Consider the following 26,583-nt stretch of genomic DNA (forward strand, 5'->3'; position numbering starts at 1 on the left):
CTAACTTGAAGACTAGCTCTCTGTCCACCACCATCTCTGCCCTACAGCAGGGTTGCTGAGAGCCATGAGTGATGTGAGGAGGTAGTCACCAGAGGGACACTGTGTACTTTCCATGTTGAAATAGTTAAATCTCTTGCTCCAAGAATGGTATCTAAATAATAAAAGCTTTTCCCCACATACTACTCTATTACAGATCCTTAGAAGTCCTGATTCTATTTTTAATTCTTTATGTTTTTCTGGTTACTGAATTCCTGTGCAATTAAAAAAGAAAAGCAAGCGGGGAAAGCAAAATATGCTTTGGAATTTCTTTCATGCTCTGTTCCCAGCCTGCGCCTGTATTTCTCAGTGTTTTTTTTTTTAAGGTTGCATTGACTCAGCAACAGGATCGCCAACTACGTGACATTTCATCTCTGGTTTCTATTACCCATGATTAATGCCAGGGATTGTGTTTATACTCGAAGTCTATACACCAGTTAGGGGCTCAGGGAATTTAGTTCCGGCTCTGATAAAAAAAAGTGCGGGGGTGGGATGTGTAGACAGAAGTGGGCCAAGCAGCTTTGCAGAGCACTGCAGGCATTTTACTGGCTGTAGGGGTGAGAGGTGATGGGCAGAGGAAGGAGGGACTCACCAACCCTGGATTCTGAGTGAACAATGTATCCTTGCCCGTTCTTGATGACTGCCAGACTCCATTCAGGGACGCCCTTTGGAGAAGATGATGGAAATCAGAGCTGAAAGCTGTGTCTTTGTCAGATCAGAGAAGCCATCCCCATTATTTAGTTAACGAATGAACCCCCCTGCCAGCCGTGAGTCTGTTATAATCAAAACTCAGAGTGGGGATGGGGTGCTGGGGGACAAATGAATTGCTGAGAGACTGCTTTGAAAGAGCCCTAAACTTTGTGTTTGTTCAATGGGTGCCAGTCCTTCCAATGGTTTATAGAATAATTCTGTCTTGAGGTTGGTATAGACCTTGAAGGTCACCTAGCCCAACCTACATTTCATGTTTGATGTCTTCTATCACATCTCACCAAAGATCATATCTGGATAATTCCAAGGCAAAGAAGACCAGTCCATTTTGAGGCAGCTCTGACTGTTTGAAAAACCATTATTCATTTATTCAATAAATATTTATTAAGTGACAACTGGGTGCCCAAGCCTATTTCAAACACTAGAGAAAAGCAGTAAACAAACCAAAAAAGTCCCTACCCTCAAGGACTTTACTCTCCTTGCGTTAAGCCAAATGTTAAACTTCTTCCCCAAATGAACTACTATAACCATTTAAGTTCTCTTCTTTGTAAAAAAAAATGCTTAATTTTTCTCCCTTGTAAATATTTGAACAAAAGATAGTGTCCCCATTTGGTTTTGTCTGTCCATTTCCTTCAACTATCCCTAGTGAGTTACATAGTCCCAAGACCCTGTGCTAAACTGGTTCCAAAGTTCTCAACTTGTTCAGATTTGTCAATATTTCTTTTAAAGTTTGATGCCCAGAAATCAACAAGATAATCCAGAGGAGATCTGACCAGCACGGAACACAGCAGAGGCATCTTTTCCTGCTCTAGTTCCCAGATGCCCATTATCATAGCCTGAGTTTACGCTGCCATTTTTGATGTCACATCTCACTGTTGACTCATGTAAACTAATTCTTTAAGCCCCAGTATTTGGTTAAGTTACTTATCTAAATAGCAAATAGGTCCTATTTTCATCACTAACCAGCGGCAACAAAACCACACAATGAGATGTGCCTTAAAAACCAGTGTGAGGTCCCTCAATGGGGTCTACACGAAGTCTTTAGCCAGCCTGAGGACCACAAGTATAGCCTGATGCTAGAATTCTCCATTGAGTAAGAAGTTGCAGATCCTAGTTACGAATGTCAATCCTACACCTCAGATGAAGTATTGGGAAAAGATGAGGCAAGAGTAGCTCTGACTTGGCATGATATTTATGATCATGAAGGCTAATATATTGCGAGCATGGCATGCATTGTTTCACTTCATCTGTACAACAACCCTTTGATTCGGGTACAGATGCCTCCGCTGTGTTCTGTGCTGATGTATGGGTGGGAAAAACAAGGCATTGGAATTAATAATTTGTCCAAGATCAGACATGTTTTAAGGATGAGAGAGGGCTTAAACACACATTGTTGAACTCCATACCCCAACCATCCGACAGCTACCATCCACCTGACCACTACAATCACCTGCCGCCTTCTCACCTCTAATGTTAGCTAGCTGAGAATGTTTCTTGAGAGGAAAGGAGATGCACCTGCCCTAACACATTATTCTTAAAGTCTCTTGGGAAAGTTAATAATCAAGGAAAAAACAAAAGTCCAACATATTTATTTGTTTGGGAGGGACTAGGTGGTCTCTCCCACAGGGTCTGACAAGCACCCACACTACCAGGGATCCTTTCATGAAAAATCCATCTGATTCTCATCTGGTGGATTATGAGTACGTCCACCTCAAAAGACCAAGGAGGAACTGAGCTTGCTGATAAATGCCACTTTTCTCACTTCTGGCCTTTTTTCTGTAGTTTATAACAGGAGTTCACTGCATATTAGCTAATGGTCTGGCTCAGCGGAGTCGTCTCTCAATTAGGGAGCCCATACCCAGAGGCTGAGCTCACCAAAAAGTTTGGGATCTCAGTCTGCTGGGTGCTAAGCCCCACAATTATGTGTTGCCCAGGAAATAGCAAGGCTCTAACTCATTCACCAACATCAAGTAAACAGGCTGGAGAGGACACTCCATTAACCAGTGAAGACGAGGGAAACTTCAGATTCCAGGACAGAGTCATGTACAGGATTCTTCCTAGGCTCTCCCCTCTACTTATATAGAGAAATTCATTTTCTTTATTTCTTCACCTATCATCGAGAATTTATTTTTTCTTATTATTTGTTCTGTGTTGATTCTCTCCCTATCCTCTGATCCTATACTTACTATGTACCTCCAACGGGAAAACAAAACAGGGCATGTAACCAAAAAAAATTGGAATTATTTGTTTGCTGGACATTTCCAGTTGATTTACCAAGATGCCTGACGGCCAAAAAATGAGGGTAGCAATCTACGTGACAGCAAAAATAGATAAACAACAGTATATTCTTAATCATTTACAGGGAGAATTTAGATGTAATTTTTTTACCTCCTTTTCTCCTATTCGTTTAATTTAAGCTGGAATTGAAAGGACTTTCCCCTCAGTGTGCCTGCCAAATTTACTAAAGTCACAAGGCTAGGTGACCAAAAGGCATATAACTGTGAATTCAGTTGAGACCAAAAATGGTCGATACCACATATATTGACTTATTTTTTCAACAAGTTTTTATTTTTATGGAGTGTACTAGGTAAGGTATCCTAATCTTACAGACTCAATGTGGCATAATCAAAATCAGAACAAAATATAATGAGTTAAATACAATCTCTATGGAGACCTATAGTCATTGACCCAAAAATTTACTCAGGGAAAACCAATATATCTTTTCACTTGAGAATTCCTCCAGCTTATGTGGTGAAAATTCTGTGGATATGTAGCATGGCAGGTCTCCAAGTCATGCTTTGGCATATTAATTCCAGAGTGGTATGTCTCTGTGAAGGAAAGGTCCTCACAAGGGATGAGAAAGCCACAGGAAATTCACTACAGACTCCAAAATCTGCTAGTCTCTGGAAACACTGGTTCATCTCAAGGGTATTACAGATGATCTAAGAGTTTTTCCACCTTAGAAGAGTAAAGTGGGTGGTTTTAACAGATCCAACAGAGTGCAAGATGTTTCTTGGAGATATGGTTCATAGTAACAGCACTGAGGAGTGGAGAGGCAAGTGACCTGTGTGAGATTTTTCAGTCTGAACCTGTATGATGTTTGACCCTGGATCCATGCATCTCCAGTTCGCTGCAGGATGAGGATGATAAGATGTAAGTGTTTGTGCCATTTTCTCCACAAGACAATTTTTGTTAACTGTTTTCAGTCTGTTTACTACTAGCTTCTGAACTTGGTTGGCCTTAGAAATGCTATTGGCTATCAACCTGATACATAGATCCTTTGGTCCATTCTAAAGGTAGATTTATGATCTCAGATATTTAATGTAGAAATATTTTTATAACATATCTCCTAAGGCACTGGAAACAAAACAGAAAATAAACAAATGGGACTAAATCAAATTTAAAAGTTTCTGTATAGCTAAAGAAACCATCAGCAAGACAAGCAGGGAAAGCACTGTATGGGAGAACATTTTCACCAATGATACATCTGACAAGGATTTAGTCTCCAAAATATACAAAGAACTAACACAATTCAATGCTAGAAGACAAACAACCCTATTAAGAAATGGGCAAAAGACCTGAATAGACACTTTTCCAAAGAGGATACACAGAGTGTCTCTAGACATAGGAAAAAAGTTTCATCATCATTAATCATCAGAAAAATGTAAATTAAAATCTCAATGAGATATCATCTCACACCTGTCAGAATGGCTACCATCAATAAATCAACAAACAACAAATGTTGATGAAGTTGAGGAAAAAAGGAAACCCTAGTACCCTGTTGGTGGGAATGCAGACTGGAGCAGCCACTGTGGAAAACAATATGTAGTACCTTAAAAAGTTAAAAAGGGAACTCTCTTTTGTCAGTGATTCCACTTCTGGGAATATAGGATCCTGAAACACCAATACAAAAAACATATGCACCTCTATGTTTATAGCAGTGCTATTTATAATAGCCAAGATCTGGACACAGCCTAAGTGCCCATCAGTAGACAAGTGGATAAAAAAGCTGTGGTACATTTATACAATGGAATATTATGCAGTAGAAACTCTTGAATTTTCAATAGCATGAATTTATGTTGTTACTTATCCTCAGAGAAAAAATACCACATGATCTCATGTACATGTGGAATCTAATGAACACAATAACCCAACAAAATAAATAGTAACAGAACCTTAGATACAAAATACAGACTGACAGTTGCCAGAAAGGAGGAGCAGAACAGGATGAAAGACAGTGAAGGAACCAACCAAAGACCATTTATGCATAGCCCATGGACACCAACCACAATATGGGATAGGCTTGGGGTAGGGCAGGCTGGGTGGAAGTGGAGAAAGGGAGAAAAAGCAGGAACAATTGTAACAGCATGAGCAATAAAAATAAAACTGAAAAATGATAAATAAATAAGTAAATAACGAGAAGTTTCAACCCCCCCAAAGTAAATTAAATAAACAAACAAACAAACATACAAACCAATAAATAAATATGGATCTATATGTGCTCCAAGATTTGGGTGTCTCAGCCCATGGAATGTGCTCGGAATCACAAATAGTAATGATGATGAAACTCAAATAACCTGAATGGGGCTTGTATATGGACCCTGTCCTCCCCTCTCCCCCAAGCCCTCAAAGAACTCTCTCTGACCTCAGGCTTGGCTTCCCCATGCACCCTAAGTAGAGGTCTCTCTTAGGTGGTTATCTCCTAACTCATGACTCCTTGTGCTGTCACTGTTGATATGTCTTAGGGTTTCTGAAAGATCTTCAATGAATTTAATCTTTTTAGGAAGACAAACATATTGAAACTGAACCAGAAGACCCAGAAAACTAACCCTCCTGACCAATTCTGCCCAGAATTCAGTTGCTTCCTGGGAATATGGTATGTATTTTTGAAAGCCAAAGGCATTTGGAAGTCCAGAAAGTATTAGACTGACATTTTCTATTTTCAAAGTTGACATATTCTACTATAGTTGCCAGGAGCACATGGTTAAACTAGGACCCTTTCTTTAAATATTGAGTTCTACCATATATATTAAACATTTTACATTAATTAAATCATATATTAAATTAGTCTCACTTTACTAGTGAAATATTTAGGATAAGTAACTTGTTGAAATTAGAAAACTTGGAAATGACAGAGGCTAGACTACAGCTGGAGCATTTAACCATTATGCCAATACAGCCTTTAAGATGTCTTAAGACAGCTGGAGCATTCATCCAACATCTTAGCCAAGAATGGTCAGTGACTTGCCAAAGATGAGGGTGGTGTGAGACCTGTACCCTGGTGCAGAAGAATATTTGACCACATGTTATTTAGAATTGCCAGTGCATGGTGATTATAAAAAGGAAGATCAACTTACAGTGAGTTTCATTATTATTTTAAATTCTTTCTAGAAAATACATCCTTGTACTGCCTGCACCCAGGACAAATGTTCTTATCCTCCCCTAACCTCTACCTGGAGTGACTCTAAGAATTGTGAGAGGGTATTGTTTAAGGAAATTAAGCCTGGATTATATTTGGATTGTGGCATCATGGAATTCTTGGCCTGAACATGCCCATATTTCTGGGACCAGCCACGCTGCAGCCAGTTCTTTCTACTACTTTGATGGCACCACCTCTTGGAGGATCAAGTACACTGAAGGAGCCATTGGTTATAAATTTCAGGGAAGGAGTTTGGTGCCTACAGCAATATTTAGACTTGGTCTTCACTCTGGGACTATAAGCCTGACATTTTGCAAATCAAAGAAAATCTATGAGAAGTGTCAGCCCAAACAATATTGAATATTTTATTACTGGGATTGAAATTCCAATAAAAAAAATAAGATCATTTTACAATGGAAAAACCAGAAAAACACTGCCTTATCACCAGGTGAACTTCACTGGTGATAAGACATGTTTGACAACATGTACCCCCTAATATAATGTGAAAAGGAAGGACCTTCACTTTTATGATCTTTTTCCCAAAAGCCCATAACCCTAATCGTGAGAAAAACAGCAGAGAAAATATTAGCTGGTCAGTACGACTCAAAACTATAATGATTATATAGTAGTTGTGTATTAGTCTTGTAAGAAACTGTCCAGCTGTCTTCCAAAATGGCTGTACCATTTTGGATTCTCACCAGCAATAAATGAGAGTTCCTGCTTCTTCAAAAAAAAAAAAACAAAACAAAACCATAATGATCATAAAAAAAGAGCTATCACAAATCATAGGCAGCTAAGGAGACATAATGACTAAATGCAATATGGTTTCCTAGATTGGATCCTGGAGGAGAAAAGGGATATTATTGTAAAAACTGACAAAGTTGGGAGCTTAGTTAATAGTAATATATTGATGCTGTTTTGTGTTTTTTTTGACAACTGTACCAAGATGGTGAGCATTAGGAGACACTGGATGACAGGTATAGGGGAACTCTCTGTTACCTTTGCAGCTCTTCTGTCAATCTAAAATCATTACAAAATAAAAAGTGTATTTTTTAAGTGAACCTTTGACAAGAATAAGGAAGACGGAATGAGAAAGCTGGAAGCTTTAGTGTGTGAGAGTAGCCATATGCTCCTAATGCTGGCCTGGCAATCAGACTGCACGCTTGTTTTCCTGTTACATTGTCCCTAGCACCAGTTTTCACTCTCAAAGGGGTCTTGACTGGGCAATGGCAGCTATGTCCACCTATACTTGGCTTCCACATTTTAGAAGACAGTTGCACATTAAAAACAAACACAGAAAATATGTAAATAATTATAAGTATAAATATTGAATATAAAGTATATATGATATATGTGTGTGTAGTGTGTGTGTGTAAAGTGTATGTGTGTGTGTGTGTACTATGGCATGGAGCCAATAAACAAAATAATGGTTAGCAATTCTTTAAACAATTAAATAAAAGCAAATGGATACCAAAAATATGATTGTCATTTTTATTTTACAGATTGACTGAAATTTATATTGAATGATGTTTTATTACATAGGTGTTTTATGTTTTATTTAGTCCTCTATAGCTAGCTATTTAGATTGTACTTGGTTCTCAGTTGTCATAAACAATGTTGTCCAGAGCAACTCTATAGCTAAATCCATCATTCTTTACTTAAGATTTCTAGAAGGAACCCCAACAGTCAGTATGTCAATCTGAAGATATTCCTTTCACAAGTAAATAAAATCCCTGTGTGCAGAGAGCAAGAACAAACAAGAAATATCAGTTCAGTGGAGGAGAAGTCATAGAAGAGAAATGCCAGAAACTGCAGCAAATGTCAAAAGAGTAACAGCTTAAATATGTATTTGTATTTTCTTTCATTTGATTCACCCAGTGGGTCTGAAACAAATTACTGTTCTGGAGGGGAAAAAATGGAAGCTAGAAGTAAATGAAACAACTTGCCAAAGATCTTCTGACCTCCAACCAATAACTTTCCACTCACTTTTCCATCCTCTAAAGGCCTGACATGTAGGCAAGACCTATGCCATTGACTTTTCTGGACCCCTTTTTAGAATATTCCTTACTGATCATTTTCTGGTTTCCTCTTTTCTTACACTCTTCCCAAACCTTCTCAAGGGAGTTCAGTGTCCCTACTACTTAACTCTATTTCCTAAACAAGTACCTTCAGGAAACACCCTCTACTTCTTTATTTTGACAGGCTTGTTTGTAATTCCTAGTTATTCTTTCAGTCAACAAACACAGATTAAGCCAATACTACTGGAAGAAAGACCTAGATGTGGTGGGGAGGCAAGGGCAAGATACAATCCCCCATCTACAGTAATTCCAGTCTACTAAGGTAGACTTATTTATCCATTCCACAAAGGTGAGTTGAGCGTGGCATTTACACTGTCTGTGCTAGGCACCGACAGTTACTGAATTAGAAACTGGTGAGATATGAGGAACACGCAGGTTTAGGAAGGAACCAGATGTATAACTTACACTACACAGTCGGCTACCGTGATATGAAAGGCCGTGTAGTAAGAGTCATGAGAAAGGGAAAAGTGAGTATGCTGAAGGACTCTCAAAGGCACCCCTGGATGAAAGTTACCCCGGAAAAGTAGCACTTGACATGGATCTTGTCTAAAGAATAGACTGGATTTCAGCACAGAGTCTGAGGAAGGAGGTCGCTCCATACAGAAAGTGATGGGAGTTGGGGATGCAGGGACTTTTCAAGGCACTTAAAACTGTCCATATAGTTGAAACACATGCAGGTGAATAGGGCAAGTAAGATCATAACAGGACCAAGAGAAGGATCACTTTGAATATCATGTTAAAATTTTTCAATTTTATTCAATGTGTGATTTTTGAAGATGTTACACCTCCCATCAGGCTGTAAGCTGCTGGAATAGAGGGAATATACTTTATATTTTTTATATCTTCTTAGGCATCTAGAACAGAATTTGATCTGAAAAATAACAGTGATTTTCAGCAAACACAGGGTGCCAGCAATATGAAGATGAATATGACGTGGTTTCGATCTTTACAACCAGTGGAAGAGGCTGAGTTCGAAACAGATGAGTTCAATGTCATTAGAAAAATGATAGTCATTCACGGGATGCTTGGAAGCACTGAGGGGCACTAAATATTTACACTCAATAAATAGCTGTGGCCTAACAGCGTGGGAGTGTTTGGAGATCTGAAGCTGGCACGAGATGCACAGATGCAGAGTGTGATTTTAAAGAGACCACCTAGAGTCAGACCGTGTTTTGAGTGGCCCTGGCTCTGCCATGGATTATCTGCATAAACTGGAGCAAGTAAACCTTCTCACTCTGTTTCTCTTGTTTACAAAATTAGGAATTGAATGGCAATTATTTCTAAGTTTAAATTTTTATAAACTCTCATTCTAAGTTGGGTGATTTCACGATTTCTCCAGTCCCAGGCCCTTTCCCTGAGCCCTAGGGCTAGTCAGTGTGGCCTCCTAGCATCCCTCCCGGCTTCAAGGCAGGATGTGAAAACCTCAAGCCCCTCTTTCAGGAGACAGGGTAGGGCTAGGGCAGGCACCTCCGCAAGCTCTGTGCCTGCAGTCAGCCTGCTCTGAGGCTGCTCGGTTGCAGCCACATCCCCACACCCTTCGCGCACAGAGACCGGCCCCTCCAGTGCCCTCCCGTTGAGCCCCAGGAGTCTTCTCAGCCCCTCAGACAGCTGAGCCATTTCTCCCACTCCCACTTGCTTCTAAGAGAAAGAGATTTCTGTGCTATGTCTAAGGTTATCTGGTCCCTTTTAAAAACGAGACTAGAATAGCCACTTTCCTCCCTCCAAGGGAAACCCTCCTGGCACTATTTGAATTGCGTGATGAATTAAGCCCTGCTGAACTGGTTTCATTAATCAACTGGCTTTTGCTTGAAACTTTAGGAGGTGAATATAGTCAGGGATAGGGCTCTAAAAGTCACCTTAAAAACAAGAGGGGAAAGCCAGAAGGACCAGCATTAAACCTCAAGAAAGAGTCAGATTGCAGTTAGCAAGAAAAGTGGAAGAAGCACAGAAATTGCTCTTTCTCAGAGCCTGGTTATTGTTGGCAAGCACCAGAGAATCTGCTGCAAGGACCTCCCATGATGTACAACAGAGAAAATAAAACGAGATGAGACTATGCGGGTGTTTTCATTTTAATTAGGGTTATTTATAGAGCGGGGACTGCTGTGTTTATGTGTAGTGAATTTGCTTTCTCAATGGTCATCGTCAGCTTTTTTGGTCTTCTCATTGCAGAAACAGAGAGGCAGCCTACCGCTTCTGGTAAATGTCGATCTGAGAGTTGGTCCACACAAGGAAGGGGGAGCCGGGAAACCTCTGCTGAGTCAGGTAGAGATTGAGCTGAGTCCTAAAAAGCAAGAGTTCTGAGGTCCTGCCACTTCTGTCCCAGATGAGATGGAAAGTGCTGACATATCCTGCGTGCCCCTGGGAAGGAACTCTCTGGTGTTAACTTGGACTGTGAACCAGGAATCTCCAGGAGACAGGAGAAGGAACTCCAAATAAGTCCCCCATGCAGAAGCCGAGGAGTGTGAGAACTGAACAGCTGAGAGCAGAGTCACCCTATCTGCCCCCCTCACAGCACCGGGGTTTAAGGAGTGGGGAAAGGGACCCTCAGGGTTTTGCTGTTGACTGAAAATAGCACTAGCCAAGGAGTCAGAGATCAAAATGCTGGCCCCAAGCCCACCAGAAATAGGGGCCCTGTGCAAATCGGGTTTCTTTTCTGGTCCTCAGTTTCTCTTTCTGTAAAACAAAGAGGCTTGGAATCGATGGTCTCGAGGAATCTATGATTATTATTATTGTTGTTATTGTTACTATTATTGATTTTAGAGAGAGAGGAAGGTAGAGAGAGAGAGAAAAGAGAAACACCAATTTGTTGTCCCACTCATTTATGCATTCACTGGTTGATTCCTCTGTGTGCCCTGACCAGAGACAGAACCCACAACTTTGGTGTAATCAGGGTGATGTCACAGGACCGGTCTCTAGGAGTCTTTACTGTTACATTTTACAAATCAGGGAGATTTGTGGCAAGTGGTAAGAGCTGCTTCACTCACTATTTCAGCAAAACATCTTGGGCCAAAGCACTGATTTCCCAGCATGCCTCTGCTCAGCAGACTATGAAGTAGTACCTATTTCTGAAGAAAAAAAGATAGAGAAAACAGTGATGGCTGCTCACATCTGCCCAGCTCCACATGATCTCATGTGTATAGAGATATAGCAACATATATTAACATACAAGGATACACTAGACATATTAACATGTAAAAATATAGGCCAGGAATATGCACCTTTGAAATGCCTTAGCCAGTTGGTTGACATGAGTAATTTTTTACTCCTCTGCAGAGAGAAGTTTGTATACCTCTGAAGGTGAGAAAAGACACATCCAGTAGGTTCCCTTTCCTTGCAATTTTCCTTTCTGTGGTTTCAGTTGCAGTTGCAGCCATAGTACAAAAATATTAAGTGGAAAATTCCAGAAACAAACAATTCATAAGTTTTAAATTGTGCACCATTCTGAGTAGTGTGATGGATCTCTTGCTGCCCCACTCTGTTCTGCCCAAGACTCAAGTCATCCCTTTGCCCAGAGCATCCACCCATGCCTCTAGTCACTTAGTAGCCATCTCAGTTTTCCCATCGACTATCACAGTATCGATGTGCTTACCTAGTTTTACTTAATAATGGCCCCAAAGTGCAAAAGCAGCAATGCTCCCTTTAAGTGAAAAGGTGCAAACTATGGATATAATAGAAAGAAAAAAGTATGCTCAGTTTACTAAGACCTACGGTAAGAACAAAACTATCAATGAAACTGAAGAAGGAAAAAGAAAGTTTTGCTAGTTTTGCTGTTTCACCTCAAATGGCAAAAGTTACAGTCACAGCATGTACGTGCTTAGTTAAAAAGAAAAAGGCATTAAATGTGTGGGTGCAGGACATGGACAGAAAATGTGTTCCAATTGATGTCAACAAGTTACTTAGAAAACAGTGAGCCCACAGGAAAACTTTAGCAAGGGGTCCCCAGAAATGAGACACTAAGCCATTTACTGCAAGTAAGGGGTGGTTACACAGACTCAGGAATAGGTTTGAACTAAAAAATATAAAAATCACTGGAGAAAGAGACCACATTCACATAACTTTTATTACAGTATATTGTTATCATTATTCCACTTTATTATTAGTTATTTTTGCTAAATTATTACTGTGCCTAATTTATCATAGATATTATATATGGAAAAAATAGCATATATAGGGTTTGCTACTGTCCACAGTTTCAGGCATCCACTGGGGGCCTTGGAAAGTATCCCCATCAACACAAAGGGGCACTCCATTTACCTAACAAACAATCAAATGTAAGAGCATATTGGCGAGGTTATGGAGGAGGACAAGGAAAGGAATGGGAAGCTGGTGCTGGCCACCAGGCACAGAGCTGCCAGGGTCCCCATTTCACCCCTGATTTTCTTGTCTTCTCAGAGCACCCGATCCTGACCAGCTTGCCCATCAAATGGCTTCTAAGCCTTGGGTGATGGTGGGAAAAAGAAAGAAGAAAGGTAAAAGATCTTAGGGAAGGCTCATGAGAATATATCACTAGCTAAACAAGATGTGAAAGGAGAGAGAGAGAGATTCCCCGGTGTGGACAGGACAGAAAATGCAATCTTGTGCTATGCTGACAACCTCAAAACAGGCTGAGCTCTGCCAGCAGCTCTTCCCTCCCACACCACGCCCTTGTCCTTCCCTCTCCCATGGCACTCCCGTTACCTCTCACCCACATCTGCCCATGCTGTTTCTGAGCAACCATTCTGGTAAGTGAATAGTGGCCTTCCCATCGACTCATGCAGATGTAAACAGTTCTCACTGTCATGCTGACTGCAGACAGACCTCATTCTGTCTGCCTCCTTCAATCTCTGCTAAAGATAAAGACAAAAAGAATGGTGGGAAACTATTTTTTCCAGGGACCCAGCAACCAAAGACCAACTCTTCTGATTTGGAGCAAGACCGAGACGAGGTAGGAGAAAGATTAGCCACACTGTAAATCAGCTTCTGTGAGCTGTGGCATGCACCCTGGCTGGTGGGGAGGAGAGAGTCCCCAGTGATTCACTGTATTATTCCTAGGAATTTGGCTCATGCCAGCCAGTTTGCTTCAAGATCTTCTTAATTCTTGTGGTTCCCATATGCTGAGAAAGCCATTCTCTCCCAGGGAACTGTTATCCATTCCTCGAGTTGTGCAATCATCAGTTTGCAAAACCAAAGCCCATCGCTGCTCTGCCAGCCTCTGTCTGACCCCAAACAGTGAAGGGACCCAGTGCTGGTCATTTGCATGGCATTTGGGATCTCAGAAAGAAATATGAAAAGAAGCACTCATCCTGGAAAGAGTGGCCAAAATAACCTCATAGCAATTTTTCAATGCTGCTAGCCCAGAGAATGCTTACACATCTCTTCTGACACTAGACACAGGCTAGGATGATATGTGTGATTGAACTTGCCCAAAGTAGTTTAGTATCAAAGCTCTGGAATTTGACCCAAATTCAAAAACATCACCGCCTAATTTCCTTTCAGTCCAGCCTGATGTTTTTTTCCCTCTCTTCTCCTAGCCAGCTTTGAAATAACTGGCCTGACCGTAGAATGGTTCCTTTATATCGTTCACCAGCTGGAGGAGGGAGCCTTACCACAAGAAGCAGAGTCTCACTGCACACACTTAGGTGTGCCTGTCCCCAAACCAGGGCACTTCTGCACAAAACTCGAAACCCTAAAGCCACCCATGGTTTCCTTGCCAGAAACATCGTGGAGACCTTGACAGACATAAGCTAAGGCATGGGATGTGTCTTTACCTTCCTCCGGGTGTATTAGTACTAGGATAGCTCTCATGTGTGTCTGGTTACGTCTCTGTTTCTGAGATCTCCACTCATATTTTTGACACTTTTAATCCTCAGGAAGCTGGGGCTGCATGCAGCATCTTCCTACTCCTAAGGGAGACGTATGTCCACTGATTTTACATTCCTCCCTTCTTTTCTTAGTCCCAAACGCCCTATATTTCTGAATCAGCGGCTGTACACATGTGGCATAAATAAGACTTTTTTCATTTGTCACCTTCTACTTTTTTTACTCCAGTTTTATTGAGATATAATTGACACATAGCATTGTATTAGTTTGAGGTGTACAACATAATGATTTGTTACGTGTATGTATTGTAAGAATAATCACCACATAAGTTTAGTCACCATGCACTGCCTCACTTGGCTACAATTCTATTTTTGCTGAAGGATGGCAGATTCTTCTAATCTTTACATCACCCCTAATTTTTTTCTACTATTGCTCCAGTAAAGAAAATCTAGAAGAATATTGTCAAATCACTGTTGTTGATCTTCCTTTAGCAAGAGGATCCACTCAATTGATTTAACCTCCTTTCAAACTCTCTGTGCCACGCTTCTTTCTGTTTCTTCCATTTCCCTTAGAAAGGCGTTTATTTCTTCTTAGTTTTGTTGGGATTACAGACATCTTTCAGTTATCAGCTTTCTCAGTACAGTGTCCACAGTTCTTCATCCATCCCCTTATCTCCACAGCAGCTTTTGATGTCTTAATAATCGGGAGAGTGGGAAGGTGAAATGTTTGGCAGCAATTTGAAGAGAATTCTCTGGCTGATGTGTCTATTGCCTTCTGTTCCCTAAGATTTTTCTGTCTTCTAAGACATCTTGATCTCCAAGGAGACACTAATGGAGCCAAGCATTAACCCTGTGGTTCAGCCTGACACCTCGTATTTGGTGAAATTATGGCTGTGCTGGGAAATGGCACACTTATTCTTCTTTTCTTAATATTAATGCCTAACCATTGCTTAGAACTGGTCCAGTTCCACCCATTAAAAGATTTTTTTTAAGTTGCTTGAAAGATATGTGAGTCTAAATCCAAAGAAAATGATGACAACATTGTTTATCAGTATGTTGTTCGCACCCATTCCCACTAAGCACCATTACACAGCACATACCTGGTGAGCACAGTGATTTCCAATGTCCAGCAGAGAGACCACTTACTTAACTCAGGAAATATTAGACATATACACTCATGCACACTTTAAACGATGGGCATGCCCTTGAGATTGCATTGGACCATTGTCTGTGGAATATTATAGCCACCCAGATAAACTTTCTTTCTAAAAAACAAAGTGGTCCATTGCCTACCATCCATTGATCCGTATGGCCAAATTAAAACAAAAAGGACAAAGTCATTACCACGATCGGTAAGACCTGATATAACCGGATACCCATTACATTTTCTGCCCTCTCTCCTGTCCCTCTGCCCCTTTATCACTTTTTGATCAATGCTGCCTTAAATACAGTGTTCTTCCCACCACACTCCCTGCCAATCTTTCACCTGCTGTTCCCTGAACCTGGAACTCTCTTCACCTTCTCCAAAAGGTAACCAACTTCTACACATCCTTCAGATCAGAGATACCATAGCATCCAAGGAGAAGCCTCCTCTGTGGTTCTGAGTAATTCATTCATGGTGACAACCAGGGTTTTGTGCCCTGCATCCATTCAGCTTTCTAATAGCCTATTCCAGCCTTTCTGGGGAACTACTTTTCCCCCACTCACAGACCACATGTCTTAGTCAGACCTACCTCAAAGCAATTGGCATGCACATGGGTTTATTATTCAACAAGACTGTTCTCTGAGCATGCTGGGATAAAGATTCTCACTCTCTTCCACTGGGCTTAAAGTTGAGGTGTAAGATCTAGAGCTGCCCTATCTCTAGGAGCCGTCAGAAAACAGTGCCACACAGCAGAAGCACAGCTGTGAAATGGAGGAAGAGAGGCCAGCTCAGATGGCTTTGAACCCGCATTGCCAGACATGCCTAAAAACTTCAATTTTTAATCATCTGAGAAAATTTTTTTTTGGCTTAAGTCACTGTGATTTGGATTTTCTCTCATGAAATGAGTCCTGTGACTTCTTACATTTTGGCAGTCATGATGTGGATAAGCATTTGTTCGATTCCAGTTTTCACACAAGTTTGGAAATTTTATGAGGAACCATATGAGTCTTATTTATTGCTGTTTTTTTTTAGTTTCTAGTACAATGTGGGGCATGTAGCAAAATATCAATCTTTTTGAATGACTGGAGGAATAACTAATGAGGGAATAGGGAATTCTGAGATCCTAAGGCTTGACAGGCTTTTCACTCCAAGTTCCTGATCTAAAACACGAATCTAATTCCTGTGCCTAATGTTGGACTTCATGTTCTGCGGCAGAAAGACCTCTGTTAGAGGACACTCCTTTGTTCCCAGAAGAGTAACTTACCAACGCACGCCTTAGCTCCATCTCTCGGCATGCCCTGTACTCACACCCCTCAGCCAGTGCACAAACGCCAGGAGCCCCGTCTTTGTGTGAGAGTGATGGGAGGAGGAGGGTCCATGCTCTACAGAGATGCTCTAGCAAGCCCACGTGACCTTCATGGCTAAGCCGTATGCTCCAACCACTTCATTGGTGATATAGACAACGTGTTCATCTTCAGCCTCTTGACTTCATAGCTATCTCAGTATCTGAACTGGAGCAAGAAAAAAATGGGATGCTATTTATTTTCTCTATGAACCCAACATCCAGTTAATTGGGTTGAAAACCTTCAGAAATAGGAAAGAATTAGCATTTGGAAAACTAGCACCTGTAGACTAAGGCTCCTAATGGGGCCTAGATGACAGGCTTTAGGCCACAGGTTTCAGCATCTAGGGATGGTATTGTGGGGCTTTGACTGTATGTCATGCACTGGTTTTTTATAGTTGCTGGTTTTAACTCATGCAGTTCATGAAGGCAGATTTCGGCCTTAGGCTTTAAAAATAAACCATATGGGATTTTGACCTTTGTAAGTCACTATAGTTTATGGCAGTTTTGTGTGCAGGTGAGTAGCTTTGCTTAACACCCACAGACCTTAGCAAAATGCCAGACAAATGGGGGGCTTAGTAAACACATGTAAGCTGTGCCAGTTCTGGCAATGATCTGATCAAAAGAAAAGAGGCTGCTAATACACCCCTCCATGCATGGTAGAGGAGCCAGTGCAGCTCTGAAGAAGGAGCGTGCAGAACCATATTGGCTGCTACAGCTGCATCTCTCAGTCCAGAAAGTAGGTCTAGACTTTGAACTTCAAAGGTAGCTACTTTCCCTTTGTGCTACAGATCATTATTATGTGAGAGGCTGGGTTTACATTTTTAAACCAGTTCTAGGTCAACTATCCACAATTTTGTCCCTCTTTTATGTCATTTTGAAAACAGAAATGTTAAAGGAATACATTAGAATTCATGTCACTTATTCACAGAGTTCAAGAATCCTCCCAGAGTAAAGTGCAAACTTCAGTGAATCACAAAAGTTTAGAAGGAGGCCTTAGACTTTGGTGCCCAAGTCACAGGTTCTTCCAGAGAGGAATAGTGGATTGCTTCAATAAACAAAAAAAAAAAGGAAGGAGAGCTTTTATCATTAAAAGAATACACCACTATCTTGGAATAATAGAGAGAGAAAAAATATCAATGAAATGATTGTAATCCTGAAGGCTAGAAGAGCAATTTAAATACTTTTTTCTAAAACTCTTGTTCCCAGGGAATCAAGTGTGTTCAGGGTACAAGAGGAACCAGAATAGTTTGCAAAAGCAAAGCACATTGGTGTCATATAAACAAAACAGGGGCCATAAAATATTAAGAAAAATTGTCTAAAACCTAGGAAAAAAAACAAAGGGGAGGATTGGGTTTTCTTTCAAATCATACAAAAATATTGTTTAATGGCCTGCCCAGTGATTTTTTAATTTGCTTAGAAAACTTGTTTATGTTTGACTTTCCCACTACAAGATGATTAGACCCCAGGCACGTTCAAGTTCCAGGTTAACCAGAATATTTCCGTCTGATAAAGAAGATAATCCCAAAGGTTATGATTTTATTGCCCTGTAAGACATTACTCGATTTGGTATCGACACATTTTTATTTTTAGTGCCTATAAAATGACCAGTTCCTCAAACCTGTCCTCTGTGAGCCAGCTTTACCATTTCACTCTTTCTCTCAATAACGAATAACTATGAGTCATGTTGGAAAAGTAGTCCTTCTATATTTGAATCAGAGTCACGTTTTTAACATTTGAAAATTATTCTTTAACAGTTTTGGAGGTTACACGGAGCCAATTAAACTCTATTGTCTAAAAGCCCATTTCACAGGTTATTTAAATCCAAGCATGTCTTTTCTTGGTTCCTGGAGTGGGTCTGAAGTAGCTCTACAATTTAACTTGTACTGACTCTTTCTCTGGTGTTTTTCTCCTGATTTTAAGGTGTGTGTGTGTGTGTGTTTATTTTTCTTCACTATACTTCACTATACTTAGCTGAGCTTGGTCTGGGTCTGATGTGAGCGGGGCTCAAGAGTTATTCCCCATAGGTGTCAGCGATGATTGCAAATCGAGTGTTATTATCTGACCATTGGTTAATAGGGATCTATTTTAAGGTGGAAAACAGCAGAAGCTCTGGTTAATTAATTTTTGTCTTTCTGGCTACTTATGAGCTCAAATGAGTATTACATGCCCTTTGAGAAGGAGAATGAATCTTTGAGGTCTAATCTGGTGAGTTTTTGTGTTTGCTTTGATCCACGGCTGAGGGTGTAAAATGAAAGTCAGGGCCTCTGCATGTATCTGTAAGTGAGAAAGTCTTTACCCCTAGATGTGTGAATGTGAAATACTTTTCTGCCTCAGGAGTGCATTGTAAAATTAGATCACAAAGTACTTTAATGAAAAAAAGATAAGTTTTCTTTAGTTTAGAGAGAATAAATGCTTACACAAAACTAATATTTTCCCAGAATTCAGAATATTTTCCTAGAAACTAAACATCTTATACTTTCGATACATTTTTTTTCATGGTTATAAGTATTTAACTTCACGGAAAATGGTCACTATGGGTGTTCAATAACATTCATTTGGGCACATTTCATGTAAAGTTAATTCCCTTCTCTTTTTTTATAACATTTTTTTTATTTTAATCATTGTTCAGGTACAGTTTTCTGTCTTTTACTCCCATCCCAGCCCATCCCCCCAGTGCTCCCCACCTCCCTCCCATTCCCTACCTCCTTCGTTTTTGTCCCTGTGTCCTGTATACTTGTTCCCGTAAACCCTTCCCCTTTCCCCTGAAATTCCCTCCCCTCCCCCCTCTGGTCACTGTCAGCCTGCTCTCCATTTCAGTGTCTTTGGTTATATTTTGCTTGTTTCTTTGTTTTGTTGTTTAGGTTTCTATTAAAGGTGAGATCATATGGTATTTGTTTTTCTATACATTGTTAAGGAAATAAAAAGTCCTTTTAGTAGAAACTGCCATTCCAGAAGTATTTTCATGTAAAAATCCAAAGACAAATACTAGTAATGAAAGTATACTTCTCTACTTCTTCATTAGCTCAGAGATATGGCCAGAGCTCCATAGGAAGACTTGTTAAATCAAAGCCTGGTTTTATGTAGGTGAAGTGTCATTAATAGAAATGTTTCAGAGACTATACATTTTATGCATTGCAAGAACCTAAAGATTTATTTATGCCTTCACTCTGTGTAATATGTTCTTATCCTCAGGAGAAGCATTGGTCAAACCTTTATGAAGTAATTTTATGTATTGGCTCTTGATAGAGAAGTTTGTGCTCCTCTGTTTGGATTTTATTAATGAATGTAATAAATTAACAACACCAGCCATGATTAATTTAATTTTACCCACACATATGTTCTGCTTTCCTCTGATGATTACTTGGAGGCTTGTAGCCCTTTTTGTGTTCAGCAAAGGACAATCTCAGAGCCTCATGCAGAGAACTCTACCAAACACTTTTAACTATTGACCCTTCAAGGAAGAGAAACTTGTAAGTATGGGATTCAGAGCTTAAAGCGGACAGTGCTTAGCCAATTGTGAGGTGGTACCATAGGACTGAAGAGGGATTTCCAGGAGTCTTTTTAGTTCAAATCCAGATGAATTTGGCTCTACCAAAATCTAGCAGCATAACCATTACTTTCATGGACAGAATAAATCAATGAGGGATATTTAGTTGTGGTTATTTATTTCACAGGTTATTTCTTAACGCTCAATATTCTGATGGAAATAATGAGAAAGACCCTTCCTTTTCTCTCATAATCTACCTAAACTTTCAATTTAGTAAAGTATGCTTTTGCAAACTAAATTTAAAATGTATAAGTGGTCTCTGACTCTCAGTGTCCACTCAGGATTCACAGACAACTTGAGGCTTTGCAGCCATATGGTCTCTACAGCAACTACTGAACTCCAATGAAGATATCTAAATAAAAATAGTGATGAGCGTTTCTAAATAGTAATGCAGCCATAGAGCATATACAAATGAATGAACATGGGTACAGGTGGTAGGCCTGGTGTGACCCAGTGGCCTATAGTTTGTCAACACCTAGTCTGAAGCGTCCTCAAGTTTCTCTGTTTGCTGTCCTTGACTCTTCCAGTGCCAACCTAATTATTAAGTCTACAGCACATCTGGCACAAGCTTTCTTTGACTTTTTCTCGGGCATTTGGATTGGTGAGGCTTTTCCTCCATCTGCAAGTGGATATTTTATTGCCAGTGTGGTAGAAGCGCCAGTCATCTTCCACCCGAGTTGGAATTAATTCAAGCAAGGGATGTAGACAGGTGGAGATAAGAATGTCAGTTTCATCACAGATAAAATCTACTTTGGAGAAGGTAGCTGAGGTTTGCAGATGGGTGGGCATGCTAATGCTTCATCCTAAGTTAGGCAGACTTGCTCACCAAGTCACAAGCACACCTGAACACGTGCCTCTCCATGTGGACCCACACCTGTAAAGGTGCAAGTAGCCAGAGCCTACACCCTCTGCAGGAACATCTCAGGAGAGGAGTAAGGTCGGGGGCTGATTAACTCATACCTGGATTTATCTCCCAAACTCTCCATCAGAACAAGTAGTTTTTTTATACTAGAAGCTTACCCACAATGAAATATTAACCAAGGAGGAAAAGAATGGGTTTCTCCTGATACCTAAAAAACCTTCTATCTTTCATTCTCTGGATCAAATTCTTCAATGACCTCTTTTCCTAAGAGCACCAATTCTGATACCTTAGTCAGGTATTAAAGATGCTTAGCTATCTGGCTCTAAACTGCCATTGTCATCTTATTTTTATCTAACACCTAGTAAGACTCTGGCCAGATGAATCTACTCATAATCTCTAGAAAGTGACATTCATACTCCTGTCTTCTTTCTTTCCCATGCCATTGCTGCCACCTGGAATGCCCTCCCTAATTTGATTCATATTGATCCTTTAGGGCCTGCTCCAGCCTCTGTAAAACATCCCTAATCCCTGGGGTTCTCAATGACCTCTTTGCCCTTGAACTTCTAAAACCCATGTGTCTATACCACTCATTGAGCATCTCCAGTTTGCATTTTCCGTAAATTTTGCACAATTCTATTTTATCTCCAAATTTCAATTTTCAGTTTCATGAAGAGCGAAGTATTGAGCAAGACTCTTTTCATTCTCAAAGCCACTAGCACAGTGATTTCACATAAGTAGGTGCTCGAGTGTTTGCTCATTGAATATATACCCTTTAAAATGATTTCTTGAATGCTTACAAATCTACAACTAGGATTCTTCACTAATCCAAGCTACTCCCATCAGTAAAAATTAATGAGAACTTTCTCTGTTCATAAGAAGTCCCCAGGAAATGTCAAGTGTTTCTGTGCTGCTATTGACCCAGAATCATAAAAGGAGTTTTTAGCGGGGTTGTTCCCAGTATCATGGAAATGAGGGCTTGCTGTGTTTCCTGACCACATCCTTCTCATGAATGGCTCAGCTATTAAGGGTTTTATGCTTCCAGAGATAGAAATGGAGTAGTATTTAGAGCCATTCTTTCTCCTTTAAGAGAATCTGATGAGTCATCTTTTGCAATAATACCAAAGTAATTCAAAAGTGTTAGAACATTTATGTGACTAGAATAAGTTCTTTCTAATGACAGTGTTGCATAAAACATTAATATTAATGAGTCAAAGCATTTTTCTTACATTGGTAGTTAAGTGTAGATGGTCACATGGTGGTAAAAAACCCTTAGAAATTTGAAGTGAATTTTAGGTTATTACAGCATTGGAAGGGGAAGCTACTGCCATTTAGTGTGCAATGACCAGGGAGGCTGGGTATCCTGCAACACGTATGACACTCCCGTGCAACAAAAAGCTACACACATTCCACATGGTTTTCACATGTCCCTCTAGACATTCATGTGGGTGAAACCTGTTCATAATTATCTGAGATCAACACATAGTTTCATTTACAGATAAACACCTAAAACCTAATTTTGTACAGTTTTAAAACACTTTTTTCAGCTTAAATTATCCATCAATGAAAGTGCAATGTAAATCAAGGGAAGATTGCATTTTGTCTGGCACGTAAAGTCAGCAGTTTTGTTAATCATTCTGAAAAGCCCTGTTGCCAATGGCAGTGGGGCTATGGCATTTGAATATTCATTGCGACACACGCATCAGATACAGAACCATCATCTTAAGTGTTTTCTCCACAAACCATTTACCAAAAATCTCTTTCCAGATGCAGTCAACCCAGTACCCCACCCAGCTCTCTTCGTTCTCAATCACACTGATTAACTGGGGCTACAATTTTTGTTTGCACATTATGTCCTACGGGTTACCCAACATATAGAAGGCGCTTTCTAAATGTGAGTAAATGTATTCATTCATTCTTGCATTTGTTTTATTAAAAAATTATTTAGCATTTACAAAGTGCAGAGCAATGGTAGGTGATGGAAATATTTCAGGGAGCCAATCAGATGTGGTCCCTGATATTATGGAGTTTAAACTCTAATCAGAGAGAGAAAAAAGTATCAATTATGCAATTTTTAGCCTTGGCAGAATTGTCACAAATGCTACAAATGCTACAAATACAAGGTGCTATGAGAGTGGACAAAGGGGAGAACCAGGTCTAGTTGGTGATATTAAAGTGTATTAAAGTCTATCATAACATTAGAAATCAACCTCAAATTTAGTGGCTTAAAACAACCACAATTGACTATCACTCACAAGGCTGTGGATCAATGGAAAGGTTCTGTTGACATGGCCCAGGCTCAGCCTCCAGCTGGGCTTCCTCATGAGTCTGTGGTCAGTTCCAGGTCATCTAGGGTTGGCTGGTCGGGGATGGCCTCAGCTGGGATCTTCCAGGTGGCCCGACCAGGTTTGTTCCCATGGTGACGGTAGGTTCCAAGAGAGCCAGCAGAAGCTGGCAGAAGCCTGCTGGCCTGCTGGGGCTCAGGCTCAGAACTAGCACAACATCCCTTCTACTGACCAGGCAAGTCCCAGGGCCAGCTCACATCAAGGGGTGAGAAAGGAGACTTTGCTCCTCCATGGGAAGAGCTGAAAAGTCACATGGCAAAGAGTGCCGATCCAGGAGGGGTGGAGAAATCTGATCAATTTCCTAATCTACTGTGCCTAAAGAATAAGTATAAATCATCCAGGCAAACAGGGAAGACCACTGCAGTCAGCATGGAAAGGCCTTGAGGCAGGAAGAAGCATGGAACAGTCCAGGAGGTCAAGTAAGCCAGAGGGGCCGAGGGCTGAGAGTGAGAGGGTGAGCTGTGTAAAAGGAGGCTGGTGGGGGGAGCGGGGAGGGCTGAGTGTTGCAGAGCCATGCAGTGTAGTCATGTTAAGAATTTGGGCCTTTCTCTAAGAAAAGGTTTTACCCTGGAGAGGAACATGATCGGAATTTACACATATAAATGTATGTGCATGTGTATGCAGATATAGGTACAGATATACAAATACAGAGACACCGGCATATCAAATAGTTAAAGACATCTTTTATGCCTGGACCACATCTTAGACAAGTTAAATTAGCATCTCTGAGGCCAGGCTCCTGTGGTAGTGAAATTTTCCCAGATGATTTTTATGTGCAGCCAAGGATGAAACTCTCTGCATCAGAGAGAGGCAAGATTTAAAAAGTTATTATTACATGTTGTCCAGGTGAGAGATGACAGTAGCTTGCATTAGCATACTTACTTAGTCAATAAGTGAATGAATGAGTGAATGAATGAAGTTAAACCTCAAATGAGAGGTTTAGGATCTACAGTAAAATTGCATGGTTTCAAATCACCACTGTAGCACATTACCTACCTTGGCACCTTACCTACATTTTTTGAGCCTCAGTGTCTTCATTTCCGTAGTAAGGACAGAAATCATTCCTACCTTTGCGGTGTGTCACGAGAGCTAATGAGGTAGTAATCCTCAGACAGCACTGAACACCTTGCCAGGCAAATGATAGGCACTCAATGAAAGTTAGCTACTGTTACTATTAAAAGGATGATGTCTGCAACAGTACATTGTCTCATATAGTAACAGCTGATCCCCATTTGTCTCCCAAAGGAAACTCTACTCTAATCACAACTCTGCTCTGGAGCCTTGACTTTGCTCATGTGGTTGCTATTAAGCCAGAGCCTGAGCTGGGACCAGAGAGCGCTCACTTCTGCCCGGCATGTTGTCGATCCCCGGGCTGCTCCTCCTTGGACGGAATGCTCTGTCATCTGGCTTTGACTCATCTGGGGGAGGACGGGCGAAGCCAGACAGCCGTGAATCTTGCTGTCTGCTCGCAAATGTTCACTGTCTAGGGAGGACCGTGAGGAGCTCCTGTCAGGGAAACGTATAGCTCAGTAGCAGAGGCGGACGCCCTTTGGCTGTGCCAGAGCCCAGGGTCAGCTAAAATCCTTCCGGAGACACAGGGCCCAGTCGGGCCTGGCTTCACCAGCTCCTGTGCAAATCCAAGGGGATGAGCAAAGGGAAAAGGGGGCACATTGCCGCCTGAGCCAGAGCCATTTCTGTGTGTGTGGAGCTGGGGGCTGGGATTTAGCTCAATTCACAACCAAGAGGTGATCTTGTGTCATCATATGTAAAAAAAAAAACCTGTTGTGACTAAATTACATATTTTGGAGAGGCCCAGAAAGAAGTTACAACACTCAGATATCAGAGTAGTAATGGTGATCGTTCTAAGTGATAAGATTAGAGATGTTTTCGTTTTCTTCACCCTTCACTGTATGTTCTCATTTTTTTTTTGCCATTAAGCCTAAATTTTAATAATCAGAAATAAGTGGACATTTAAAAATCAAGTGGTAAGTATGTTGGGAGTTCCCCCATGATCTTAGTGAACTAATGGGTTTCTGGTCATAATTCCATAGTGCAATTCCGGAGAAAAACGGTTTCACTTAGTACCGATCCTGCTTTGCCCCCCACTTCAGTGCATTACGTAAATGCATGGTCCTAGAACACACCCCCACAGTCTCCCCTGCCTTTCGCCCTAGACCTCTTCTCCATCAGCTCCTGCCACTTCAGATTTCCCCCGCTCAGTTCTTGGGCCTCGGGAGCCCACTGTCTGGTATAAGAGGGGAGCTGAATTTAAAGCAGGTACTAGGTCATGTAATGTCTCAACTCAACTTCATCATCTGAAAAATAAAGATAAAAGTAGTATCTGCATCCCAGGATTTTTGTGGAAATTAATTTACTAAGCATATTAACATACTTAATGTCTGGCCTGTAGTGACAGTTAAAGAAATGTTATCATCATTAGTCTATTCTCTCCAGTGACAACACACTTGCTGTTGACCATGATCTCTGGGCTCTGGTCCTTTGCTTGATATAAAATATAAACAGGAAATTAATAGGAAGTCAAACAATAAAAACAGGCTACTGTTTCTGTTCTGTCAGCATGTGCCTTGTGGAAATCACCTAGGTGGCACTGGCAAACACGGAGTGTTTCTGAGGAATAAGAGTGGAGAGAACGCTGCCCTAAATATCACCCCACCTGACAAGATGCCCCTGCCTGAAAGTGGGGTGGTTAAGAGCAGAGCTTTGAAGACAGACCTTGGTGGGCACCCACTTTCCCTGCTTGTTACAGCGGGCCTTGGGTGAGCTGCTCTCTGAGGGTGTTTCATCTCTCACTGGGTAATACACCTACCCCAGGGAGCCTGGGACGGGGACTCATCCGGGATGTTGGCCAGCACGTGTTGGAGAGCCTCCACACACGAGGGCTCTCTCCCTCACTCCCATCAGGCTCTGATTAATGTCAACTTGTCGGAAGGCTCTCCTTGGCACCCCCACCCACCCACACACTGGCCCCCCCAACCTCCAACTCTGCTCAACCTTTCTCCAGCATTCTTATCTCCACCTGAAATTTCACGCATATTCATCTGTCTCTTTTCAAAAGTTAAGGGGGTTGCATGTTTTATTCACTGCTTTACTCATACTAGCGTATAGTAGGTGCTTTGTAGGTTCTTGTTGAATGGGTAAGTAAATGACTGAATTAATTAACTAGTATTTTGAGGAAGAACAGAGTCCTTGGGAAAGAAAGTTAGACGGACACCACAGCTGCATGTGGGATGAAGTCCTAAGGCTGGCCTCAGTCAGTTAAGTTCTCACTGAGGTGGCGCTGGCC

Source organism: Phyllostomus discolor, chromosome 13 (genome assembly GCF_004126475.2).
Source record: "Phyllostomus discolor isolate MPI-MPIP mPhyDis1 chromosome 13, mPhyDis1.pri.v3, whole genome shotgun sequence".
NCBI classification, from domain to species: domain Eukaryota; kingdom Metazoa; phylum Chordata; class Mammalia; order Chiroptera; family Phyllostomidae; genus Phyllostomus; species Phyllostomus discolor.